Source organism: Ictidomys tridecemlineatus, chromosome 7, assembly GCF_052094955.1.
Source record: "Ictidomys tridecemlineatus isolate mIctTri1 chromosome 7, mIctTri1.hap1, whole genome shotgun sequence".
Taxonomy (NCBI): Eukaryota; Metazoa; Chordata; class Mammalia; order Rodentia; family Sciuridae; genus Ictidomys; species Ictidomys tridecemlineatus.
This window is the reverse complement of record NC_135483.1, coordinates 171,345,381-171,369,950: the sequence shown is the minus strand read 5'-3', so window position 1 is coordinate 171,369,950 and position 24,570 is coordinate 171,345,381. Positions and strand designations below refer to the sequence as shown.

The 24,570-nt window shown below is 38.4% G+C and overlaps 1 pseudogene; it reads left to right on the top strand.

Annotated features, from left to right (window-relative positions):
• Positions 1-16,421: 16,421 nt before the first annotated feature.
• LOC101965473 (large ribosomal subunit protein uL18 pseudogene) lies at positions 16,422-17,338 on the top strand (annotated as a pseudogene).
• The last annotated feature ends 7,232 nt before the right edge of the window (positions 17,339-24,570 follow it).

Here is a 24,570-nt window from a genome sequence, read left to right as displayed (position 1 = left end):
TCATCACACACTGTGGGCACTGCATATGTGTTGAGTGAACGTTGTTATCACATTACAAGCAAATTGAGAGCATGACTGATGCTGCTTTCTAAACCAGGGCAGTACAGCAGTTGAGGGGAGATATACAGCAAGAACAAAAAGATGAGCTGGGGCACGGTGGCGCTTGCCTGTAATCTCAGCAGCTCGGGAGGCTGGGGTAGGGGGATCACAAGTTCAAAGCCAGCCTCAGCCAAAGCCAAGCGTTAAGCAACTCAGTGAGACCCTGTCCCAAAATAAAATACAAAATAGGGCAGGGGATGTGGCTCAGTAGGCAAGAGCCCCTGAGTTCAATCATCAGTAGCCCCCCCCCCCAAAAAAAAGAAAAAGTCCAGGAGGAGCATTTTCCAGCATTCCCTGTTTCCTTAGTTTAGAGCAACACCAGTTCACCTTCCTGCTGTGGTCTGAATGATTGTGCCCTCCCCGCCTCCTAAACACTCCTCATATATTGAAACTTAACTTCCATTGCGATGGTTGTAAGAGGTGAACATTTGGCGAATGATTAGTTTATGAAGGCAGAGGCTTACTGAATGGGATTAGTTCCCATATTAAACCAAAAGAAAAGAAGAAGCCAGAGATGGCCGCCTTATTCTTTCCACCATGTGAGGACACAGAGAGAAGGTGACATTTACGAGGCAGAAAGCAGGCTTTCGTCAGACGCCAATTCTGCTGGTGCCCTGATCTTGGGCTCCTCAAATTTTAGAACGCTGAGGGAGAAGTTCCTGTTGTATACAGGCCGCCCACTCAATGGCTTCTTGTTGCAGCCACCCAAACAGATTGACACTCCCCCTGCAAAAACATGCCAAGAGCAAGGGGTCTTTTATTCTCTGCAGGCTGGTATCGTGGTGACCTTTAATGACAATTTTGCCGGGGGCCCCTTCCTGCACACTGCTCTCTTGGTGACATCTATGTGCATGGCCAACAGAGGCTCTTCCTGGGACACCAGCATTACCAATGCAAAGTATTCTGGCAGCCTGAGAGCGTCCCTTCTTCCTTCTGGCCACCATGGCTGGTGGAGGGCTGGCAGAAGTGAGACATGAGAAAGTCCCTCAGACCCTCCCACTCTTCCTCGTCCTAACCTTCTTTGAAATCTGTGGCCTTCTTTTGTGTGACCACCACTAGCATGTTATTGACTGGTCAACCTATTTTTCTTTTTTTTGTTTACTTTTTAGAATTTTGGAAAGGTTAGAGATTCCACTTCTATGTTACTTTATCTTACCCCATAGGGGGTATACCACTATTTTATGTGTAATTCAATCTTTCTAGTTAATAACAATCACTTTCTGAAAAGAGATGTTTTTACTTTTACATTAATATTTTGAAAAAGTATCATTAACTGGAACATTTTCCTCATCAGTGAATAGCACTCATAGACCAGTTCTTCCTAGTCCAGGGAAAGGGATTAGGAAGCTGCAGGGTTTCGGTTGGCCTTATGATTCTAACAGAGTTCACATCAATGAACATATCACAGAATGTTACCTGTTGTCTGCTGACATTATGCGGGGTATACCGAAGTTTGAACCCAGCGGTATTTTACCACTGAGCATTGACTACATCCCCAGCCTTTTTTATTTTTTATTTTGAGACAGAGTCTTGCTAAATTGCTGACAGTCTCATTTAAGTTGCCCAGGCTTTCTCCTCAAACTTTCAACCCTCCTGACTCAGTTTCCTGAATAGCTGAGATTCTATGTGTATACCCTCAACCCAGGCTCATCTGACAATTTTTGAATGATGAATGGGAATCTTTTTTGAAAGAAGAGTTGAACCCTTTTTAATGTAACTCAATGAATATTTAATAATCTGGGAACACTTTGCTGAGCTTTGGTGAAATAAATAGATGAATAAGAAACTGTCTTGGCCATCCATGGATGATAAGACATGAGCCCAGACAACTTTACAAGAACTATTTCAGGCATCCTTATGACTACCAGTTCTGATAGATTGGGCCTTAGACCAAGAAAAGTTTTTTCAACTTACTGGGCAGTGAACCAAAAGTAGACCTCTCAGGTTTTAGATAACATTACATTTTTTTTTTTTTTTTTTTTTTTTACAGATTACAAGTTTGCTCTTGTAGACATTTCAAACTTTTTCTATGTTTATAGTTAAAGTGCTGTTTTTTTGAGTGTAATTTACATTTGGGTATAAATGTAGATTTTGACTTTTTTTCACTTGAGAAGAATAAATACACAACTTTCCCCCTCCCTTCATAGGAAAAAAAATCAGGAAGGAACTTAAATACAAGGCTTTTCCTCCCATTTTACATTCAAACTTGTCTCACAGGAAATGAACAAATAATGATTCTTGACTATAACATTGTAATTCTCAGTGCTGCAGTACAAACAGAGCTTTACAGGAATTTCGTGTGTTCCGGAAGCTGAGATTTTTAAGGACAAATGTGAAACTTAGATTTTCATTTCCTGAAGAATAAATGGCAATCTCCTCAGCCTGGTGTTCAAGATCTGCAAAATCTCATCCAAGCTCATTTCAACTTTGTCTACATCCATTCTAATTCTGCATATCCACCAATGTCCTCTGAACCATGCTGAAATTTTTTTATTTCCACACTTTTTGGTGGGGACACTGAAATGCCCTCTTATCTTTTCTTTCCTCCCCAATTCTACTGTTAAAATCCCTATCTTTCAAGGCACATCTTCCAAAAAAAGGCATTCATTAAGCTTCCTATTCACTGTTCTCCAAATGAGATATTCCCCTTTCCTGAATTTTCATAAGTTTCTGTAATTAAAAATTAGTGTTTATGCAATCATGAATAAAGATTAAAATTAGTTAATATCTTACTAGATAAAATATAAACTAAACTTTTTGAAAAGGGAAGGGAATTCTTTTAGAACCAAAGTGGTGTATTTCTACGTCTAAATACTTACTATTTCAAAAGGAGATGTAAGTTCCAGGCAATATATGAAACACCAACAAGACATAAAGTTGTCCTATAGACTGCAAATAATTAAATTTTTGTAAGTAATAGAAGTGGGGGAGAAGCAGTAAAGACCTAGAATTACCTTAATAATAATTTTTTAAAAATGGATGTGACCTATAAGAAGAAAATCACATTTTAGTGGGAGTTTTTTAAAATAAAAAATTAATGTATACCATATTCCTATACTCTTTCTTCATATTAGTATATGGGTTTAATGCAAATACTAATAGTTTTCTTTTTTTAATTAGAAAAATGAAGTTAAGTTTATTTAAGAAAGCTAGACAAGAATTAAAATACATTTTGAATAAAGAATGCAATGGGACTGATATAAAGATATATAAAGGGGCTGGGGATGTGGCTCAAGTAGTAGCGCGCTCGCCTGGTATGCGTGCGGCCCGGGTTCGATCCTCAGCACCACATACCAACAAAGATGTTGTGTCCGCCGAGAACTAAAAAAAATAAATATTAAAAATTTATTAAAAATTCTCTCTCTCTCTCTCTCCTCTCTCACTCTCTCTTAAAAAAAGATATATAAAATCTACAATAATTAAAGCAGAATGCTACTGGAAGATAGAGAGCTACTGGAAGCTACTGGAAGATAGAGAGGCAAATTAATAGAACAGAAGATATTGCAGAAAAAAATTCTATTTTGTATAAAACTTTTAGTAAATTATGAGAAAAATAATTTTCCATAAATTCCACTGAGAAAATTTTAGCTTTTATAAGAGAAGCTCTCACTTGATAATAAAATGTGCTCTAAGTAGAATTATAAAAAGATAAAAATGTTTAAAGATAAAATAGTAAAATTTTCAAAGTAGGGAAAAATGAATATTGCCAGGTGTGGGGGTTCATCCTGTAATTCCAGAGACTTGGGAGGCTGAGGCAGGAGGAAGTTTGAGGCCAGACTCAGTAACTTTAGTGAGTCTTAGCAAGACCCTGTCTCAAAAATAAATAAATAAATAAATAAGTAAAAATAAAATGAAAATAAAAAGGGCTGGGGATGTGGCTCAGTGGTTAAGCACCCCTGGGTTTAATACCGTGTGTGTGTGGTGTGTGTGTATACACACATACCACACACACCACACATACACACATATAACCTTGGAGGCAAGAGTGTTACAAGAATGACAAGAAATCAGAAGAATGAAGTACTATTGAACCCCAAACTTTTGCATACAAAATATAAATAGAAGTGAACAAATAACATGCAGCAGCTTCATGCTCTGATAAAACTCCCTCTCCCCCACCTTCAGCCCCCACTCTCTTTCTAAACACATGGCAACCATAAGGAGGATACAAAAAGGGAAAATCAAAATGATATAATTTGGTTCAGAAAGCATAGATGTAAATACTTCTATGGCACAGAAACAAACAAAAATGGCCCCTTGAAGAACTGAACCATAGTTGTACACCTGCTGGCTTTGTGTTCCCAGGTCCAGAGCTCCCGCTAACACAGATTAGTGAAGACCTGTGTTAGTGTCCAATGTGGTACAGGGAACCTTGAGGCTAGGGCTGAGGGCTGAGGCTCCCTCTTGGGATAGGAGATTGGAAAAGAAGCTGGCTCACCCACTGCTTATCACAATGGGCTCACTGGAAGCTCTGGAGGCTGGGAAATGGAAAGTAGAAACTTGAAGCCTGATGTAGTAATGGAATCTGTGACGTCTATAATATGAAAGTAAGGCAGAACACCAAAATATGGCTGTGTTCCTCCTTCTGAACTGGGGTGCCCAGGCTGCCCTGTGGAGGCAAAAGCAACATTATCAGGTAGGAGACAAGTAAGCACACAGGAAAAGGGCAAGTGGAAATTAACAAAAGACTAAAACACTTTCCACTCAAAATGAGCCTTCTGCAAAGTAAAATTTCAAAGCCACACTAAAATATCTAACATAATAAAAAGTATGAACCCCATGTCCCTGTTGAAACATCAATTCACTCTAGATAAAATTAATTTTGTGGAGCTATTTGATAAGGAATTAAAAATAAATGTGATTATGGTGCTCAACAGAGTAATTGAAGATATTTTATTTTAAAAAAGGCATGAAAGTATGACACACAAAAAATTTGAAAGAAATAGGTGGATCTGAAAGTCTCAGCTTTTCACAATTAAAAAAAACTCAGGAGATCTGTTGTACTACAAAGTAAACACAACTTAATGCCACTGAACTATACACTAAAGAAAGGTTAAGATAGTAAATTTTATGTCGTGTGTTCTTTACTATGATAAAAATGCTCATTCTCAGGCCCCAAGCAATTCCAATTTAATTTTTCTATAGGGGCAGGCAAATAGTGGGGAAGGAAAGCAACAGGAATTTCTATAAGTTCCTAGTTGGTTTTTAATATACAGCAAAAGCCAAAACTGCTGAATTGTACACTATCTTTACAGTCTCACCTAGAACAAAGCCACATGAATTTGAAACCAAAAACTAAAAGGATGGAAGAAAGTGTTTCTGAGGATACATAAGAGGTGAATATAGAAATAGAAGAAATACCCAAACAAAGGCCAGTGTAACGATTATTGATATTAGACAAAATAGAATGCAAAGCATACACTTAGATAACAAGGATGATACAAAATAATCAAGGGAGGAAATAGCACATTCAGTCATAAACTTGTATGTACCTAACAACATAGTTATAAAACATGAAAGGCAAAAAGTGATAGAGTGAAAGGGAAATAAAGATCTAAAATCATGAATGGGAAGCTCTTTGTCAGAAGCTATTAAATCTATCACAGGGGACAAAAGAAACTTTAGGCAAGATATAGAATATTTAGAGAATAAAATTAATAAGCTTGATCTGATAGGGATATAGAGAATCCTAGAATTGGTAGACAGAGTATGTTCATTCTTTTCACTACATGTGAGATAATTATAAAAATTGACAACATACAAGGTCACAAAATAAGTCTCAACAAATTTCAAAAACATTCATTGTACAGATTGTATTTATTTATTTATTTTTAAATTTATTTTATTCTGATACATAGTCAAAATTATGGCAGCATATTATTTGGTAAAGCTGTGTAAATAAGCTGCTTCAAAACTTCATGGATTAAGACAACAACTTGCTACTATCTCACATGGTTTTGGGGGTTGATGGGCATTTCTTATTTGGGTGACTCAGGCAGGTGAGTCAAATGACAGCTGAATCACAAGAAGTCTTCTCTGTTTCTTCATAGAATTTCTATATGGGGCCAGCTTGAGCTTCTTCACAGCCTGGTGGCTTCAGGGAAACTGGACTTACTTTGTGACTCCAAAAGAGACTCTTTCAAGAAACAAGAAGAGGAGCTGGGGGGTTGGGGCAGGGCGGTGGTGGGTAGGTGGCTGCTGTGAGTCTGTTAAGATCTAGGCACAGAGACAAGACTAGTTGCCATCACATCTACTGTATTCTACTGATCAGGGCAGTTGAAGAACTGCCCAGACTAAAGAAGGGGGACCTAGACTCCACCTCCTGATATCAAAGAGGAGTGACAAAGAACCAGCAGCCATCTTTAATGTGCAAAAGGATGGTAGGCCACACGGATAATCTCCATTATCCTGGTGGATAGGCGACCACTGGCTTACGTGATTGGCAGCTTTTGTCCTTGTTGTGCCTGAGTTTCATTCATGGGAGAGTGTCACTGTTTAGGCCAGGGGAGGGCAGAATACCCTGATGAAAGTCCCACTAAAGACATGCAATAGAGGAGAGGTAGGTCCCCAAAAGAAAAATCAAGGTGGCAGTCTCACCACAGAAAAGGTGAATGGGTGCTACAGAGGTAAAAAACCAAAAAAGAAAGTCAAACAAAAACCCCCAAACAAACAAACCAAACCAATGTCTGCTTCAGATATTTATTGTTTGTTTTAAATCTACTTTTTTCCTAAGTGAGAATATTCACACTAACCCGTACTCTTGTGTTTCTCCCCTTTACACACCAAACTTATTCTGTATCCCTCATTTTACTCCAATAAAAAATGCTTCCCAGCAGCAGGCCTTGGCAGGCGTGGGGGATGTGGGGTGAGGATCAAAGAAAATTCAGACATGGCATTTGCCCTGAGTGCTCACTCTCTAGTTGAGAGGAAATCACAGTCACATCAGAGAGAAAGAGGAACGTGCCATAAGGGGCACAGAAAAAGTGCTCTGGAAATTCAGAGGCGAGAGATTACTTCCAGCTGCACCCTTAATCACAGGCTGCCTCCCGACATCTCTTGTAGTCTTGTCTGGTTATTGACTCTGATGTTGAACCACAGCAAAGCAGTCACACTGAACAATCCACAGCGCTGCTCCTTCCCCCACATCCAGGTCACCAGCTCCTCCAAGGCAGGGCTGGAGAACTCTGATGGGCATATTGCAGAGGCTAATAGCTATAAGCTTAAGAACACCTGCTTCAACAGAAGAGCATGTCAATCAAATGTCATTCGAATAAAGCCTATAACAATGCAGCCCTCTACTAACTTCCTAATATTTCTTTGTGCGTTAAAGGAAATAGGAAATTTGAAGAGATAGATTAAAGATTGCTTTTTTGTATTGCCACCTTCATCTTTCCTGGGAGGAGGAAATGTTTTCCTATTGGTGTCTCCTGCTTCCAATTACTGACATCGCAGTTGGGTGTGTTCTTTCACCTTGGCTATGTAAGAAAGTCAAATAAAGGTAATTGACTGTAACAGTGAAACACACCTCAGGGGCGTAGACCCTTTATATTGTAATCTCAGATTTCTTCATGTGTACATCATCAGAGTACCGCTTTTTGGCATCGTTTTCAAGTCTTTCTGAAAAAACCTACTATGCTTTTTTTGTTGTTTGTTTCTTAGATTTCAATGACAGATGGTTAGGAAATATCTTCTTCACTCTTATAATTATTTCCCCCAGTTTTTCTCCATTAAACAGCAATTACTCTTATGCATAATCTTCCTAAGTAGTTATTTTCTAGTTCCTGAAGAGAATAATCACAGTGAATGTATTCATCTTATGTACTTCATGGTTTTTCTCAGCATGAAACTTCTACTGAATATAATTTGTACCACAGTAACTAACGTAGACTTTAAACACGCTTGGCAGTTAATTTTTTTTTTAAGTGAACCATTTTTTTTTTTCTGATGAAACATTCATCTGTTTTATGAAGGATCATTTTCTTGGACTGTATCCAAAAGTACCTTCAAAGAGAAACTAGAAATATGACTACCACATTTCAAACATTTTCCAAGGGAGAGGTGGAGCGAAAAAAATCCTTTTCTTTGGCTTAAATTACCTCACATTTATGCCATAGTAAGCAGTTTACAAAACATGCAAATTATCTGCTTTGTGGAGAAGTAAAACCCCTTCTGAATTTATTTCTTAATGCTAGCAATGTTGAAAACAATTTAATTTACAATATAAAAAAAAAAAACACTTTAGGTGCATTTTGTGCTGCTTTAACAAAACACCACAAACCAGGCAACTTATAAGACACAAAAACTTATTTCTCAGTTTGGAGGCTAGGAAGTCTAAGATCAAGGAGCAGACAGCTTGGTTGGATGGTGAGGGCCTAGTCTCTTGTGTCCAAGATGGCGCATCAAATACTTCATCCTGGAGAGAAGACAGTATCCTCACGTGTGGCAAAGGGAGAAAAGGCAGGAGCGATGAACTCCATTTATCAAACGTTTTTATAAAGTCATCTAATCCCATTCACTAGGGCTCCACCCTCAAGCCCTAATCACCTCCAGAAGGCCCCACCTCTTAATACTGTTACTTTGGCAATTATGTATCAAAACATGAATTTTGGAGAGGACACCCACATTCAAACTATAGCAGACCCCCCAGTACTTGAATTTCAGTGTGGCCCACTTTCCTTGCAGAATTCACATGCTAAATCTGGAACATCATAAGAAGGAAAGCATTTACCACTGTGGTGTGCCTCAAATAGGGAGACTTAAAATGGGCTCACCCAGGATGCGCTTCTGGAAAATGACATGCCATTTCTGGAAAATACCATACAATGGAGATAAAAGAAAGATGAAAGTTAATGAATTTCTGGAGCTAGTCCCCAAATCAGAACTCTTAATTAATTTAGGAGAATTGCAACTTTAAGTGATAATATTCAAGAGAATCAATACTGTTGTTAAAAAAGAAAGAAATCAGTAAGAAGAGGTGGATGAATCCTTTTCTCTTTCCCAGAGTCACGCAGAGCAAAAATTACAAGCCAGTTACTGTAAATTCCTGGCAGTGAGTCTTTTGTGTCAAACTACCTCTCTGGCATTATCAGTAGGATGGCCAGCTGGACAAGGCCCAGAATTACCCAGCCCGGCAATGTGCATGATTATACACCTCGGGAATAATGATAGTGGTTCCCGGCCACTCCTGCATTCCTGAGTGCTGTCACATCTCCTTCCTGTTTCTCTCTGAGCCTGTCCCACCCTCCTCAGCCCATGTCCGGACTGTCCCAGGCCCTACGGCTGGTCTCCAGGTTCCAGTCTCTTCTACTGTGAAGCATTGTCCTCGGAGGTGCTGCTGAAAATGCAGGTGTGAGCCTGTTCTTCCAAGCTTTAAAATCTTTCAGGGAATGGCCTAGTTCTGAAGCATGCCCCGCACCCCGCCCATGCTCTGGTCTTGAGCTTCATTCCCCTCTTCTCCCTATCACCCTTCTCTCTGGAGAAATGAGTTCCCTGAGAGTCCTTTTAAAAAGGTTGTGCTATTTATATCTCCACACACAGTTCCTGAGGTGGTGGTCCCCTCCCTCCTCAAACACATCTGAAATAGTAGGACAAAATCTACTTCTGTCGTAAAGAGAGATCACCTTGAGGGAATCACATTTGGGGAAACTACTCTCCCCCAGTTTGGTAGCCTGCCACCTCTTTGCACAGAACTGGGTTGACCTTCCTCTGGATCATCAGTTTATCTTATGTGCAGGACTGGTCAAGAGCATTGTTTGTTTTTTTGTTTAATTATCTGTACCTCACCTTCTTCAACCAGACCATAAGTTCCTTAAAGTCAGAGTTAATAATATTTGACTTTCAAACTCCAAAGCCTAGCATGAGGGCAGCCAAGAAATCTGTATTGTTAAATATTTTCTGAGGGAAGGAAAGTTTGGTGGGTGGGTGGGCAAGCAGGCACAAAGAGACGCAGGACCAGGCTTCCCTCTCTCCCCGCCTGACTCCTTGTCCTGCCAGCTCTCTGCTCAGGACTAGAGGACTTAATTACCCAGGTGGTTGCGCTCAGGCCTCACATACACCTAGTCTCTACTTTCGAAGCTAAGCATTCTTGAATCCTCACAAAGGTGACCCTTCTGCTTCCAGCTGTGGGGACCAAAGCAGACCTGAACTTAGAGCCAGGGATTGCATACGGAGTGTCCAGTGCAATCTGGCCACTCTACAGATCAAGCCTTGGGTAACTGAGGAGAAGTCACTGTTTAGGAAGCATTTGATCCATGCCGGCTAACACATAAAGGCCTCCAGATGTGTCACCACATTCTGGCCTCTTCAGTCATTTGAGAGAAGAGTTAATATCCCCACTTTCCTAATGGGGAAAGTAAGAATAACCAGGATTCTCAACTCATGCTTTGATGATTATATCATGACTCTTCGTGGTTGGAGTCCTTTCAGATTTATAATGGACACCTTTCACTGTTATAATAATTACACTTGTATGCCACTTAATGATGGGTACATTCTGAAAAACGCATTGTTAGGCAATTTTGTTGCTGCAGAACATCACAAGAGTGTACTTACCACAGGTCAGTTACTGAGCCACAGTGACTGCGGGATATATGAAGCAGCCGACCATGTAATGCTGTATGCTGTTTTTTTTTTTTTTAACAGTCTACTTTTTAAAAAAATATTTTACAAAATGAGGGACTACACACTAAAATAACAATAAATAACAAATCCATAACATAGTCATTTATTATGATTATCAAGCATTTTGTACTCTGCCTGATGTGCTATACTTCATACCAGTGGGAGCACAGTAGGCTCGTTCATACCAGCACCACCACAGACATGGGAGCAATGCATTGTGCTCCAGTGTCACCAGCTGACAGGAGTTTTTCAGCTCCATATATAATCTTATGTCATAGGTGCCATCTGTCATTTACTGAAATATCATTATGTGGCACCTGGATATATTTATGGTTGCCTGCTGTAAAGGTTCATCATCTTAGAGACTCCTGGAGCTGGGAGACGTCTTAGAGACCCTCTAGTCCCCTTCTTTTATGAACAAGGTAGCTAGCAACTTGACAGTTTTGTAAACTGAACAATGTATCGGATTATAATACAATCATGCTCTGCAGAGATTTTTAAAGGTTTTTTTTTTAACCCCTTGAATATAAGAGGAATACAAGCCCAATGTGGAAAAATTTAAAACTCAATAAAATCAGAATTTAAAAATGATCCACATTTTATATATCAATAATATTATTTTATTGATAAACGTGGTTTGAGAATGAATTCATTTGTGTCTTATATTCAGGCCTTAGTAAAAAGATGTATTAGGTGAATGGTTATTTATTGATATCAGCTTTTATATATGTGTGTGCAGAGATATCATTTTCTTTATAACATGTACTGAGTATTATGATTATTTTATTTTAAAATTTTCTATAAATATTCTTAACTGATAGAAATGATTTTTTTTACCATAATCAGTGAATAATACTGTCTCATTGAGGAGAAACATTAAAAAGTATAATTCCTAAATAAAAACGACCTCAGCCCACCATCAAGAGCTAATGCCACCGTTACATTGATTTTCGTGGTGTGGGGTGTCATCTTTTCTGTTGCATATGTACATAATTTAGACAAGTGGAATAGACATTTTAAACTCTTGACATACTTTCCCAAATCGTTTTGAAGAAACTTGTCCTAATTTAAATTAACAGCATCAGTGAGATGAGAATGTTTATCTCATAATGTCTTTATCAACTTTACATATTGAGTTTTTAAATTTTTTTGCTAATTTTATAATGGGAAAAATGGTTGTAAGCATGAACTAATAAAAAATAAATATTGGTTGTTGTGAATAGTGTTGCTCCCTTATAATTGTCTTATTTTATAGGGCAAACAAGATTAGGCATATACTATTAAGAGCTCAATATAATTAAGTTCTACTTTATATCATGCCTATTTACACTCTTTTAAACCAAGGGGAAAATGACTTACATACAGTTTTGCAAAACTGCATTCATTGTATTAAATGGAATCAAAAGAACAAGAAAGTACCTGGTAAGGCAGAACCTCAGCATCACTATGTAATATATTAATTTGTTTATCTATTTATTTCCTGCCATGTTCCAAAAAGGGATAGCAAGTAACATATTGTTGCATGCAGCACCTGGTGAAGCAGTCTGACCCCATCCACAATCAAAATTTCTCTGGTATTCTACTTGGTATACTTTGCAGCCACACCTGATTTGGAGAATCTACATCAGACCCATAATTCTCTATACACCAGAGTCACAAAGCACAAGGATTTCAGAAAAAGCTGATTATCAGTTCATGTACTGCCCTGCCCAGACTCCCTACTGCTGGTGTTTGTGCTCCTCCAGTACTTTAAGCCTGAGCATTTTTGAACAGATATTTATGCCAGCTAAATTTCTAGTATGAATGAGACACCATTGTTGATCCTACTACTGTGACTGCACTGTCTGTCGAAGGGGAGAAGAAAGAACAATTGTGGAAAGTCAGAGTGTGGGGTCAGTATTTAGAGTACACAGCCCCGAGAAGGTTCCTCTTCCTTATCTAGGGACAGGACAGCTGGTTTGTGATGTCAGTGTGCAAAGCTTCTCTAGATAACTGCGAGATAATCGAGGGAGAAGTAGAGCAAGAGTCAAGTAGAAATGCCTGGATTGTATTTCGTAACTCTCAAGACACGGGGAACAAGTGTAACACTTTGAAATCCATCACAACTGGTGAATGCAATATGATGCTGTCATTAGCGTTGCCATCTGAAAATGAAATCTCTTCCTTCTGAATGTATTTTGTGGTTTGCCACTGTTACTTGTCTGTGATCAATGCTATCATTGTTCTGAAGCCTTTGTGTTAAAAATGCATGATAATCATGATAATGGAAGTATGGAATTCCAACTCTTTCTCTTGACATTCAAGGCCTTAGATAGCGGTGACCTAACCAGTCTTTGAAGCCTGATCTCTTCCTTGTGCAAAGCTTTGCTCCAGGAAAACTAGTTACTCAGCATTCCCTTCCCTCTGCCGAGGGCCATACTCTGTTAATGCTGGTCACTCCATCTGGACGGCCTCTCTTACTAAGGCTGTCTGGGAGTTCTTTCTCTTGTTGCCAAAAGCTCAGTCCTTGTCCCCAAAGCCAATCCAATAACAAGGACATGGTTTTGAGAAAAAGGAAAATATTTAATTTCTTTGCTAGCAAAGGAGAAACACAGGGGACTCCTATCCCAAAGGCTGTGATTCTGCCCATCAGCAGGAACAGGGGGGGTTTTAAAGAGGTGATTTAGAGGAAATGAGATTAGGGAGGAGAGATCAGGAAGATCAGGGAGGAGAAGTTTAGGGAAAAGGTTAGGAAAAAGATCAGAGATGATCAGGGAGAAAGTTGGGAATAAGAAAAAAGCATGTTTCAATGCCACAAGAGATACAGTCAAAGCATCAAGTGAACCCCTGTTGTTACGCCATCAATCAAGGGTCATTTCAAATGAAATGACCTCACGGCATTTTTCTTCCATGAACTCTTTTCCCTCTGATGCAAGTTCTTTTTTTCCTTTTTCATTTATTAGTTTAAAACTTCATAGTTTTATAGAAGTTTTAGGTTCATAGCAAATAGAGAGGAAGGTGCAAGGATATCTTGTACACCCCTTTTCCTCACATATACATAGCTTCTTTCATGATCAGTGTCCCCAGGTTGGTAAGGTGGTTTCAAGGAGCTTACCCTTACCCATCATAATCATCCAAAGCCCTTAGTTTACATTTGGGTTTACTCTTGGTGTTGTATATTCTATGGATTTATGTATAATGACATGTATCCACCATTTTAGTATCATGGAGGGTGTTTTCAGTGTGCTAAAAATCTTCTCTGAACTACTCCCTAATCATTCCTCTGATCCCTCTGTCCTTGGAAGTCACTAATATTTTTACCCTCTCTCCACAATTTTGCTTTTTTTTTTATGTCATATAGCTGAAATTATATACAGGTGGAAGCATATAGTTAAGATTGGCTCCTTTAACTTGGTAATGTTACCAAAAGCTTAGTCCTCATCCCTGATGCCAATCCAAGACAGGGTTTTCAGAAAAAGGAAAAAGAAGTTTCATTACTTTGCTAACAAAGGAGAAGCACAGGGGACTCCCATGCCAGAATCTGTGACGCTCCCCTTTCAGGGAAGCAGGGACCTTTTAAAGAGGTGATTCAGAGGAATCTGTTTCCTGAAATTAGGGAGAAGATCAGGGAGGAGAAGACAGGGAGGAAAGATCAGAGAGAAGAAGGTCAGGGAGGAGAAAAAAAAAATGTCAGTTTTGGAGCAACAATGAACATAGTCAAAACATACAGTGAATCACTGTTACAGTAATATGCAATTAAGATTCCTCCATGTCTGTTTTAGTCACCTTTTTGTCACTGTGACAAAAATACCCGAGAAAAACAATTTAAAGAAGGAATGGTTTATTTTGGCTCATGGTTTCAGAGGTTTCAGTCCAGAGTTGGCTGTTTGCATTGTTTTGGGCTTGAGGACCGGCAGGACATTATGGCAAGAAGGGCATGGTAGGGGGAGAGCTGTTTACCTCATGGCAGCCAGGAGTCAAGGAGGGGGACGCAGGGACAAGATATCGTCTCCAAGGACACCCTCAGGCACCCCCTCCTTCTTCTTTTTTTTTTTTTTTTTAATATTTTTTAGTTGTAGTTGGACACACAATATCTTTATTTTATTTATTTATTTTTATGTGGTACTGAGGATCAAACCCAGGGCCTTGCACATGCTAGGTGAGCGCTCTACCGCTGAGCCCCAACCCAGCCGCCCAGGGACCTCCTTCTTTCAACCAGACCCTACTGCCTACATTTTCCACCACCTCCCAATAGTCCTATCGGATATGAATCCCTCAAAGGATTAATCCACTGATGTGGATAGAGTCCTCATAATCCGATTGCTTTCCCAAAGCCCTACCTCTGAACATTGCACTGGGGACCAAGCCTTCAACACAGGAGCCTTTGGGGAACATTCCAGAATCAAACCATGACAGTGTCTTCTCATGGCTTGATAACTTTTTTCTTTTTTAGTGCTAAATAAAATTCCATTGGATGTATTGCAGTTTATTAATTCACCTACTGAAGGATGTTTTGCTTCAAAGTGTGTGTGGTTATGAATAAAGCTGCTATAAGTATCTCTGGGCAGATTTTTGTGTGGACATACATTTTTAGATCCTTTGGGAAAGTACCAAGGAGACCAATAGCTACAGGATAAGAGTATATTTAGTTTTGTAAGAAGCCTGCCAAACTGTCTTCCAAAGCAGCTGTGCCATTTTGCATTCTCACCATCAATGAATGAGAGTTCCTATTGTTTCACCTCCTTGCCGGTATTTGTTATGTTATCATTGATCTGGATTTGGGCCATTCCAATAGGTTTGTAGTGGTACCTTATAGTTGTTTTAATTTGTATTTCCTCAATGTCATATGATATAGAGCATCTCTTATGTGTTTATTTGACTTCTATGTAATCTTTTTGGTGAGGTGTCCGTTAAGGTCTTTTGCCCATTTTTAAATTGAGTTGTTTGTTTTCTCATCATTGAGTTTTAAGAATTCTTTGTAATAATCCCAGCATCCTTCATACAAAAGAAATAGAGTTCTTTGTATATTTTGATTAAATAGAAACATTTAATCAGATGCATCTTATAAAAATATTTTGCCTAGCATGTTCAAAGGCCTTGGGTTCAATCCTCAGCATTGAAAAAATAAAAGAAACAAAAGGGGGGGGTAGGGATATTTCATTCTCTTCACATTTTCTTTTCAACAACAGAAATTTTTGACCTTAATAAAATCTAACTCATCTATTTTCATGGATCATGTCTTTGGTGTTTTGTCTAAAAAGTCATAACCATCCTCAAGGTAATTTAGGTTTCCTACTATGTTATCTTCTGGAAGATTTGTAGTTTTGTGTTTTAGATATATGATCTGTTTTGAGCTAACTTGTGTGAAGAGTGTAAGATCTGGGGGCTGGGGTTGTGGTTCAGTGGCAGAGTGCTTGCCTAGCATGTGTGAGGCACTGAGTTTGATTCTCAGCACCACATAAAAATAAGTAAAATGAAGGTTCGTCGACAACTAAAAAAAAAGTAAAAAAAAAGAGTGTAAGATCTATGTCTAGATGTATGTATTTATTTTTTTGTATGTGAGTGTCCAGCTCCAACACCATTTGTTGAAAAGACTGTCTTTGATCCATTGTATTGCCTTAGTTCCTTTGTCAAAGGTGGGTTGATCTTTTCTCCCCTGTAGTGCTGTTGGGCCTGCAGGTCTGTGTGGATTTGCAGACCTGGCCGGGTCTTTTTTCCGCAGGATGGGGTTTATTAGAGTTGTCAAGAATAAGGCCTACTTTAAGAGATATCAAGTGAAATTTAGAAAAAGATGAGAGGGCAAAACTGATTACTTTGCTCAGAAACGCTTGGTGATCCAGGACAAAAGTAAGTACAACACACCCAAATACAGGAGGATAGTTCGTGTAACTGACATAGATATCATTTTCCAGATTACTTATGCCTGTAGAGAAGGGGATATGATAGTTTGCACAGCATATGCACATGAACTACCAAAATATGGTGTGAAAGTTGGCCTAACAAATTATGCTGCAGCATATTATACTGGCATACTGCTGGCCTGCAGGCTTCTCAATAGGTTTTGTATGGACAAGATGTATGAAGGCCAAGTGGAGGTGACTGGAGATGAATACAATGTGGAAAGCATTGATGGTCAACCTGGTGCCTTCACCCGCTATTTGGATGCAGGCCTTGCTAGAACTACAACTGGCAATAAAGTTTTGGGGGCCCTGCAGGGAGCTGTGGATGGTGGCTTGTCCATCCCCCATAGAACCAAAGAATTCCCTGGTTATGATTCTGAAAGCAAGGAGTTCAATGCAGAAGTACATTGGAAACACATTATGGGTCAGAATGTTGCAGATTATATGCATTATCTAATGGAAGAAGATGAAGATGCATACAAGAAATAATTTTCTCAGTATATAAAGAACAACATTACCCCTGACATGGAGGAGATGTACAAGAAAGCTCATTCTGCTATATGAGAGAATTCAGTCTATGAGAAAGCCCCAAAGAGAAGTTAAAAAGACGAGGTGGGACCTAAAATGTCCCCTGCTCACAAGACAGATCGGGTAGCTAAAAAGAAGGCAAGCTTCCTCAGAGCTCAGGAATGGGCTGCTGAGAGCTAAACCAAATAACACTTTTTCTATGAAGTTTTTTTCAGATAAAGATAATAAACTTATTGAACAAGCAGATTTAAAAAAAAAAAAAAAAGATTGGTTGAGGGTATCCACATGGATCCCCTCTGGGTTCTCCATTCGGTTCCATCAATCTGACCGACTGACTGTTCTATTATTTCCGCCACACTTTTTTGATTACTGTAGCCTTACAATAAGTCTTGAAGTGGGTAGAGCCAATCCTTCAACTTTGTTCTTCTCCTTCAATATTGTGTTGGCTATTTGGTCTCATTGCCTGTCTGTTAGGATCAGCACATTGATATCTACAAAATAATTTGCTGGGATTTTGACTGTGATTGCATTGAGTCTATAGATCAAACTTGGAAACACTGCTCGACAATATTGCATCTTCCTATCTGTAAATATCTCTTCATTTAGTTAATACTTCTTCTGAGAAAGGTTCTTTGAAGGTAGAAGCCACTTCTTATGTGATATGAATCAGACATCTCCAGCTTGTTCTCATCCATTTCTAGTGTGAATTTGTTGTAGAGAAGTGACTATCCTGTTATGGCTGTGTGGGTCAATAGTTTGTATCCAGGTGTGGCTGTGCAACTTGTTCTTAACTGTAGAATGCGCATGGAAGTAGTGGATGTCACTTTTGGGCTGGGCATTTTAAGAAGTGGTCCTGTCTTTCACTTCTTTGTTAGCTTGAAGCAGAAGAATCTTATACTGTGCAGGATAGAAGAACTCCAGATAGGAACTGGGATCACTGCTTTACCATGTGGAAGAAATTTGCCTTCTGACCTAGAACAGCAACCCTGTGCTGTTAAGTGAATGAAATAAAAGTTTATTGGGTTAAGCCACTGTAATCTAATGTTTTATTTATTACAGAGCTAGAGCCATTTCCCTGGCTAATACAATTTGGTATCCTCTCAGTGCTTAGCTCATTCCATTTCATACAGCAGGTGGTCAAAAGTATTTTATTTATTAAATTGAATTAAAATTTCAGAATCAAACGCAGGAAAATATAAATTAGTTACACTGTTAGGACACAGTTTGAGACATCTGATGACTCCAAAAATTCTCTTCCAATCTTACTATTGAGAGTATTACTGAAAAAAAAAAAGTCATTTGCTTTACATGATAAATGGTTACATTTTGAAATCAGTTGTCACTTTGTTTCTGGCAAAGAGAAAATAAGATGTTTTGAGAACTGATGGTCATTCTGGCTGAATGTGCATGCCAAGTTTTCTTCTGGTAATGTGAGCCAGATGGCATAACTGCGAACAAATAATGGCAGGATGAAAAGATATTTCTTTTTGATTGTCAGATACTTGGGTCAGATCTTTCAAATGAGACATATTTAGTAAATAGGGGCCCTTGGCCAACAGTACTTCCACTCAACACTGCTATTAGACTTTCATTATAAAGTGATAATGTTATTAGCCCTGGTATTATTTCTGAGGTTGAGCTAAGTCCTAGAAAAGGGAGGTAACTGTTAGTCCTAATGCCAAGATGTCACCGGGCCCTGAATATCAGAATCTAAAGCTTGAAGAATATGAGGGACGAGATAAGGTAACCAGAAGCTTGGCATACAGCTTGCCTTCTCTCTCCTTTTGGTACTAGGGCTTGAACCCATGGCCTTAAGAATGCGCACCCTACGGCAGAACTACACCTTCAGCCTTTTTTGTTTTGAGATGGGCTCTCATTAAGTTGCCCAAGTTGGCCTTGAATTTTCGATCCATCTGCCTCAGTCTCCAATACAGCTGGGATTACAGACAGGCACCATCGTGCCTGGTTTAACCCTTTCTCTCTGTCTTTTTTGGTAGACAGCTTTTGGTACCCATTTTCTTTTTCTTCCATCTCAATAAAAAGGCTTCCCCGTGGAGTCAAGTTCAAAGACATTTTCTTATGGTTTATCTTTTATCTAGATTGCTTGACTGACCAGACTGATCTACTGTGCCATTTCCCACAAAAATGCTAGTTAACTCTCTATACATTTGTTTTGGGGAGTTTTTTTTTTTCCAAGTATGAACTCATATTTTCTGATAGCCAGTGAATTAAAGATGATTTAGATCTACTTGGGGGGACACATTAGTGAGTCAACTTACTGAATTACAAGCACATTTCCAAAAATGAAATAAAATAAATTAAATGAAAAATAAAATGTCAGAGTATAGTATAGCAGTAGTTACAGTAGTAGTGTATTATAGTTGTGGAAAATATCAATTCATGGAAGTTCTGTTTAGGTTTATTTTAGTCATTATGTACTGTGAGGCAAAATAAAACATTTCTTAGCAGGGATTGCATTTAAAAATTGAAACCCATTTACTTGGCAAATATATTTCTGGCTATTATTGAATTTATAATTTAACTACCTATTATTGAGGCTTTGAGAAGGAAAAAAAAGGTATGCTCAGATTTTTAATAATTAGTGTTGCTTCTTGTGGTAAAATGAAGACATAGAGGTAATTCCTTTACGAAGACATAGAATAAATACTATGCAAAAAAAAATTACATTAAAAAACTTCAAAAAATGTTTTCTAAAACAGTCATAAAATTCATGAAGAGATTATCAATTGTACTAGAGTCATATGCACTAATATAATACATTAATTTGATGAATTATTAGCTTTAAAGACTTGCTTTTTAAAAAGAGCTTTATTGAACTATAATCCACATACTACAAAACTCACCCAGATAGAGTGTGCAATCATTTTTAGCACATCATCTGAAAAAGAAATCTCACACCCATTAGCAATGACTTCCCCCCACCCCATCATCCCCAAACCTGGTCGACCACTATTCATTCTCTGTCTGTATAGATTAATTCTATTCTGGACATTTCACACAAATAGCATTATATAATGCATATAGCCAAACATACATACATATGGTCTTTTGTTGCTGTTTTATCTCATTTAGCATAAAAATGTTTAGTTGATATTTTCAGGGTTCATCCATACTATAACATGTATCAATACTTCTTTCCTTTTTATGGCTAAATAGGATTCCATTGTAAGGCCACAAGATATCTTGTTTATCCATTCATTGTTTGGTGTTACCTGTCTTCTAGTTCCTCCAAGTAAAATATTCATGAAGTTGAAAGAAATGGTCATATTTCCCAACAGTTTTTTGTCTGTCCTGTTTTGTTCCTTATGAAAGGGAAGTCTACTTATTCTGTATTACAGCTGTCTCAAAAGCTGGGCTGAGCTGCAGACTCTTCTCTGAATACTCAAGGCCATGAGAAGGTTTATATTTTATGCACTGCTTTGTTAACTACTTTTTTTCCCCACTCAATCACTCAGTGTGAACATTTTCCAGCGTCTTCCAATAATATAATCTATAATGACTGCATAGTAATTCATAATGGCAAAAAGGAATACTAATATTGGTCATTTGGTTGATTTCTGACTTTTCCCTGTTAAAAGTATTTCAGAGATTATTAATAACCTCTGCAAGGACCAAAACCTTTATTATTTTGTTCTTTGTTGTGTTGCAGCATCTAATAGAGAGGTAAAGGGCACCCAATGAATGTGTTTGAATAACATGCATTTATGTATTTAAACCTTTTTGACAAATCTGAGTATTTCCTTTGAGAAATCCCCAGAGGAGAAAATGATGAGTGGGTGGATGTACACACTTTTTGAACTCTTGATCAGTATTTTCAAATTACCTACATAAAGATTTTGCCAATCTCTGCCCCACTGGATAAACACAGGAATGCCTCTTCTTTAACCTGACCATCTGCTGCTTGGTTTAAATCTCTGAAATTAGTGTTCAAAGAATAGGGCATTCTTAACAGTTTTAATGCGCATTTCTTATAAGTCAAATACATTAATTTTTTTTATTTGTTCTAATCAGTTTATACATGACAGCAGAATGTTCTTTGATTCATTGTACAGAAATGGAGCACAGTTTTTCTCTTCTCTGGTTGTTAATGAAGTAGAATCACACCATTTGTGCAATCATACATGTACTTAGGGTAATGATGTCTATCTCACTACTTCATCTTTCCTATCCACGTGTTCCCTTCCCTCCACTCCCTCCCCTTAGCCCAATCCAAAGTTTCTCCACTCATCCAATGCCTCTACCCCCTTATGGATTAGCATCCACTTATCAGAAAAAACATTTGGTCTTTGTTTTTTGGGGGGGTTTGGCTTACTTCGCTTGCTATTCTCCAACTCCATCCATTTAACTGCAAATGCCATAATTTTATTCTCTTTCAATGCTGAGTAATATTCCAATGTGTATATATACCGCAGTTTCTTTATCCATTCATCTATTGAAGGGCATCTAGGTTGGTTCTGCAGTTTAGCTATTATGAATTGTGTTGCTATAAACATTGATGTGGCTGCCTTAGTATAGTACCCTGTTTTTAAGTCCTTTGGGTATGAACCAAGGAGTGGGATAAACAAGACCAATGGCAGTTCCATTTCACGTTTTCTGAAGAATCTCCAAACTGCTTTCCATAGGGGTTGCACTAATTTGCAATCCCACCAGCAATGTATGAGTGTACCCTTTCCCCCACATCCTTGCCAACACTTATGGTTGTTTATATTCTCGATAGCTGCCATTCTGACTGGAGTGCGATGAAATCTTAGAGCAGTTTTAATTTGCATTTCTCTAATTACTAGAGATGTTGAACGTTTTTTCATATATTTGGTGATCAATTGTATATCTTTTGAGAATTGTTTTTTTACTTCCTTAACCCACTAAATACATTACATTTTTGAAGTCTTTTCCATTTCTCTTCCTTGATGGACCCAAGCACATGGACTTGGGGAGGGTCCAGGGACTGCCACTTGTGGCTGCTCAGGCAGTGAAAGGATTGTTTGTGATGGGCCCAACCCACCTGCTTTTAAGGCAGCCTCACAGGGGTTCGCCCTCATTGGTAAGGAGGAAAGCAGGAAGAGGTCCAGTTGTACTCTGCTCTTGGCAGCGTCTCCTCTCTATCACAACCTAGGCAATTCAGGGTTTTTTTTTTTTTTTTTTTCAGTTTTAACCACTGAGCTACATTCCTGGTCCTTTTTATTTTCTGTTTGAGACAGGGTCTCACTAAGTTGCTCAGGTTGCCATCGAACTTGGCAATTCTCCTGCCTCAGGCTCCTTCTGAAGTCAATGGGATTACAGACGTGAGCCACTGCACCTGGCCAGGTTTTATCTGTGACATCTTAAGAACTTAGTGTGACCTCTCACGACCGTTACTCATTGATGTCCACCTTCTTCTAGATAGATAGCCTTCAAGCTTTTTTAGTTTTGCACTCATGGTGGTAAGCAATTTTCAGTCAAGCCTTTCCAACATATATCAATTAATAAAGTCTATACCTTTAGTTTATACAGGTACTATAATATGAATATATTAAACACATATAAGTCTATCACACAGAACTCAGCATTTTCAAGGGCAAGGATATATATAATCTTCTTGTTCAGTAACATTTCCATTTGGGCTCCTTTGCTTTGGAATCCACTGATCTAGTGCATTTGCAGAAAAATGGGTTGTGTTTTGTGTGAGCAGACACAAGACATACATTTCTCAAGGAGTTTTGTAGTCAGCTGTCTACAAAACCAGCATTTTCTATGGTCTGTCACAGAGAGCACTTGAAACTACTATCCAGCAAGCTGAACCAAGTGCCATCTAATGCAAACTCTCTATATGGATCCATCCCGAGGAGCAAGCAGCACTAGCATTCTTTCCCAGTCTCTCCATTTTCCACTGCCTCCAAGTAACTCCTCTGCTTACTTAAAAATTGCCATTGACATTTAAGGGGAAGCATGAGTCTAGTCAGAACCCGCCCAATGCTGTTAGATTATGCTTCCTAATGATTCAATTGAGCAAAATATTCACATCACATCATACTGTGAAAACATGTAAGGTCTCTGTTCAAAGAAATATTCATGTCATATAATGTAGAAGCATAAACTAAAATAATAAAAATAACGACATACAAATCAAAGTTACAAGGAAATTTCTTTCCAGAAAAATCTACTAGCAAGTGTGTTCATGGTGATACCTTTCTTTTTTTTCCTTTTTTCCTAAAGAAAAAAGGAAAATCATCCCATAGATTTTAGTTGGAAACTTTGGGTTGGGGAAACGAGGCAAACGGGACCAGGGCCCAATGATGCTACCATGATAATTCATGCTGTGATTGAAAGGTCAAGGGGCTTTGGAGCCATACAACCACATTTCATCTGGCTTTGGATCCAAAGTCTGTCACATATTAACAATGTGATCTTCAGCATTGAGATTTTTTGGACTCTAAAGAGAGGATAATCATCTCTTTACCTTACAGCAAGACAGTAGTCCCTCCTTACCACAGTTTCACTTTCTGCAGTTTCAGGTACCCTTCTTGGTCAACCATCCTTCAAAAATATGACATGTGCAATTCCTGAAATAAACTATACATAAGTTTTCAATTATATGCCATTTGGAGTTGTGTGATGAAATCTTGCTCAGTCCCTGTCTGTCCAATCTAAAATGTAACTTGTCCCTTTGTCTACTGTATCCAAACCATATATACTACTTGCCTGTTTGTCCCTTAGCAGCCATCTAATTATTAGATGCACTGTCATGGCACTGCAATGATCATTCAATTAACACTTGTTACTTAATGATGGCCCCAAAGGATAATAAGTAACAAGAGAGGTGATGCTGGTAATATGGTTATGCCAAAGAGAAGCTGTACAGTTCTTTCTTTGAATGCAAAGGCAAACATATGGGACTGGGATTGAGGCTCAGTGGTAGAGCACTTGCCTAGCACATGTGAGGCACTGAGTTCGATCCTCAGAATCATATAAAAAAATAAGAAAAGGTATTGTGCCTATTTACAACTAAAAAACATTTTTTAAAGGCAAACATACCATAAGATATTTAGAAAGAGAGATAGCATATTCACATAAAATTTATTACACTATATTGTTAAAATGATTCCATTTTAATTATGGCTAATCTATTATGATGCTAATTAATAAATTCAACTTTATCACTGGCATGCAAGTATAGGAAAAAACATGGCAGGATTTGGTAATATCCATGATTTCAGGCATCCATTGAGTGTCTTGGTATGTATCCCCCACAGAGAAGTGGGGTCTACTATATTTTCAAAATCAAATGAGGGAATATCCACCAATGATCTTGCATGTGATAGTTGCTCAGGAAATGTTATTCATTTCTTTCTTTCTTTCTTTTTAGGCCATGGAATTTCTTTCATTTCTTAACTTCAAAGTTTGCCTTTTCGTCTTTCAGTTTAAATGATGTAGAAATTTCTCCTAG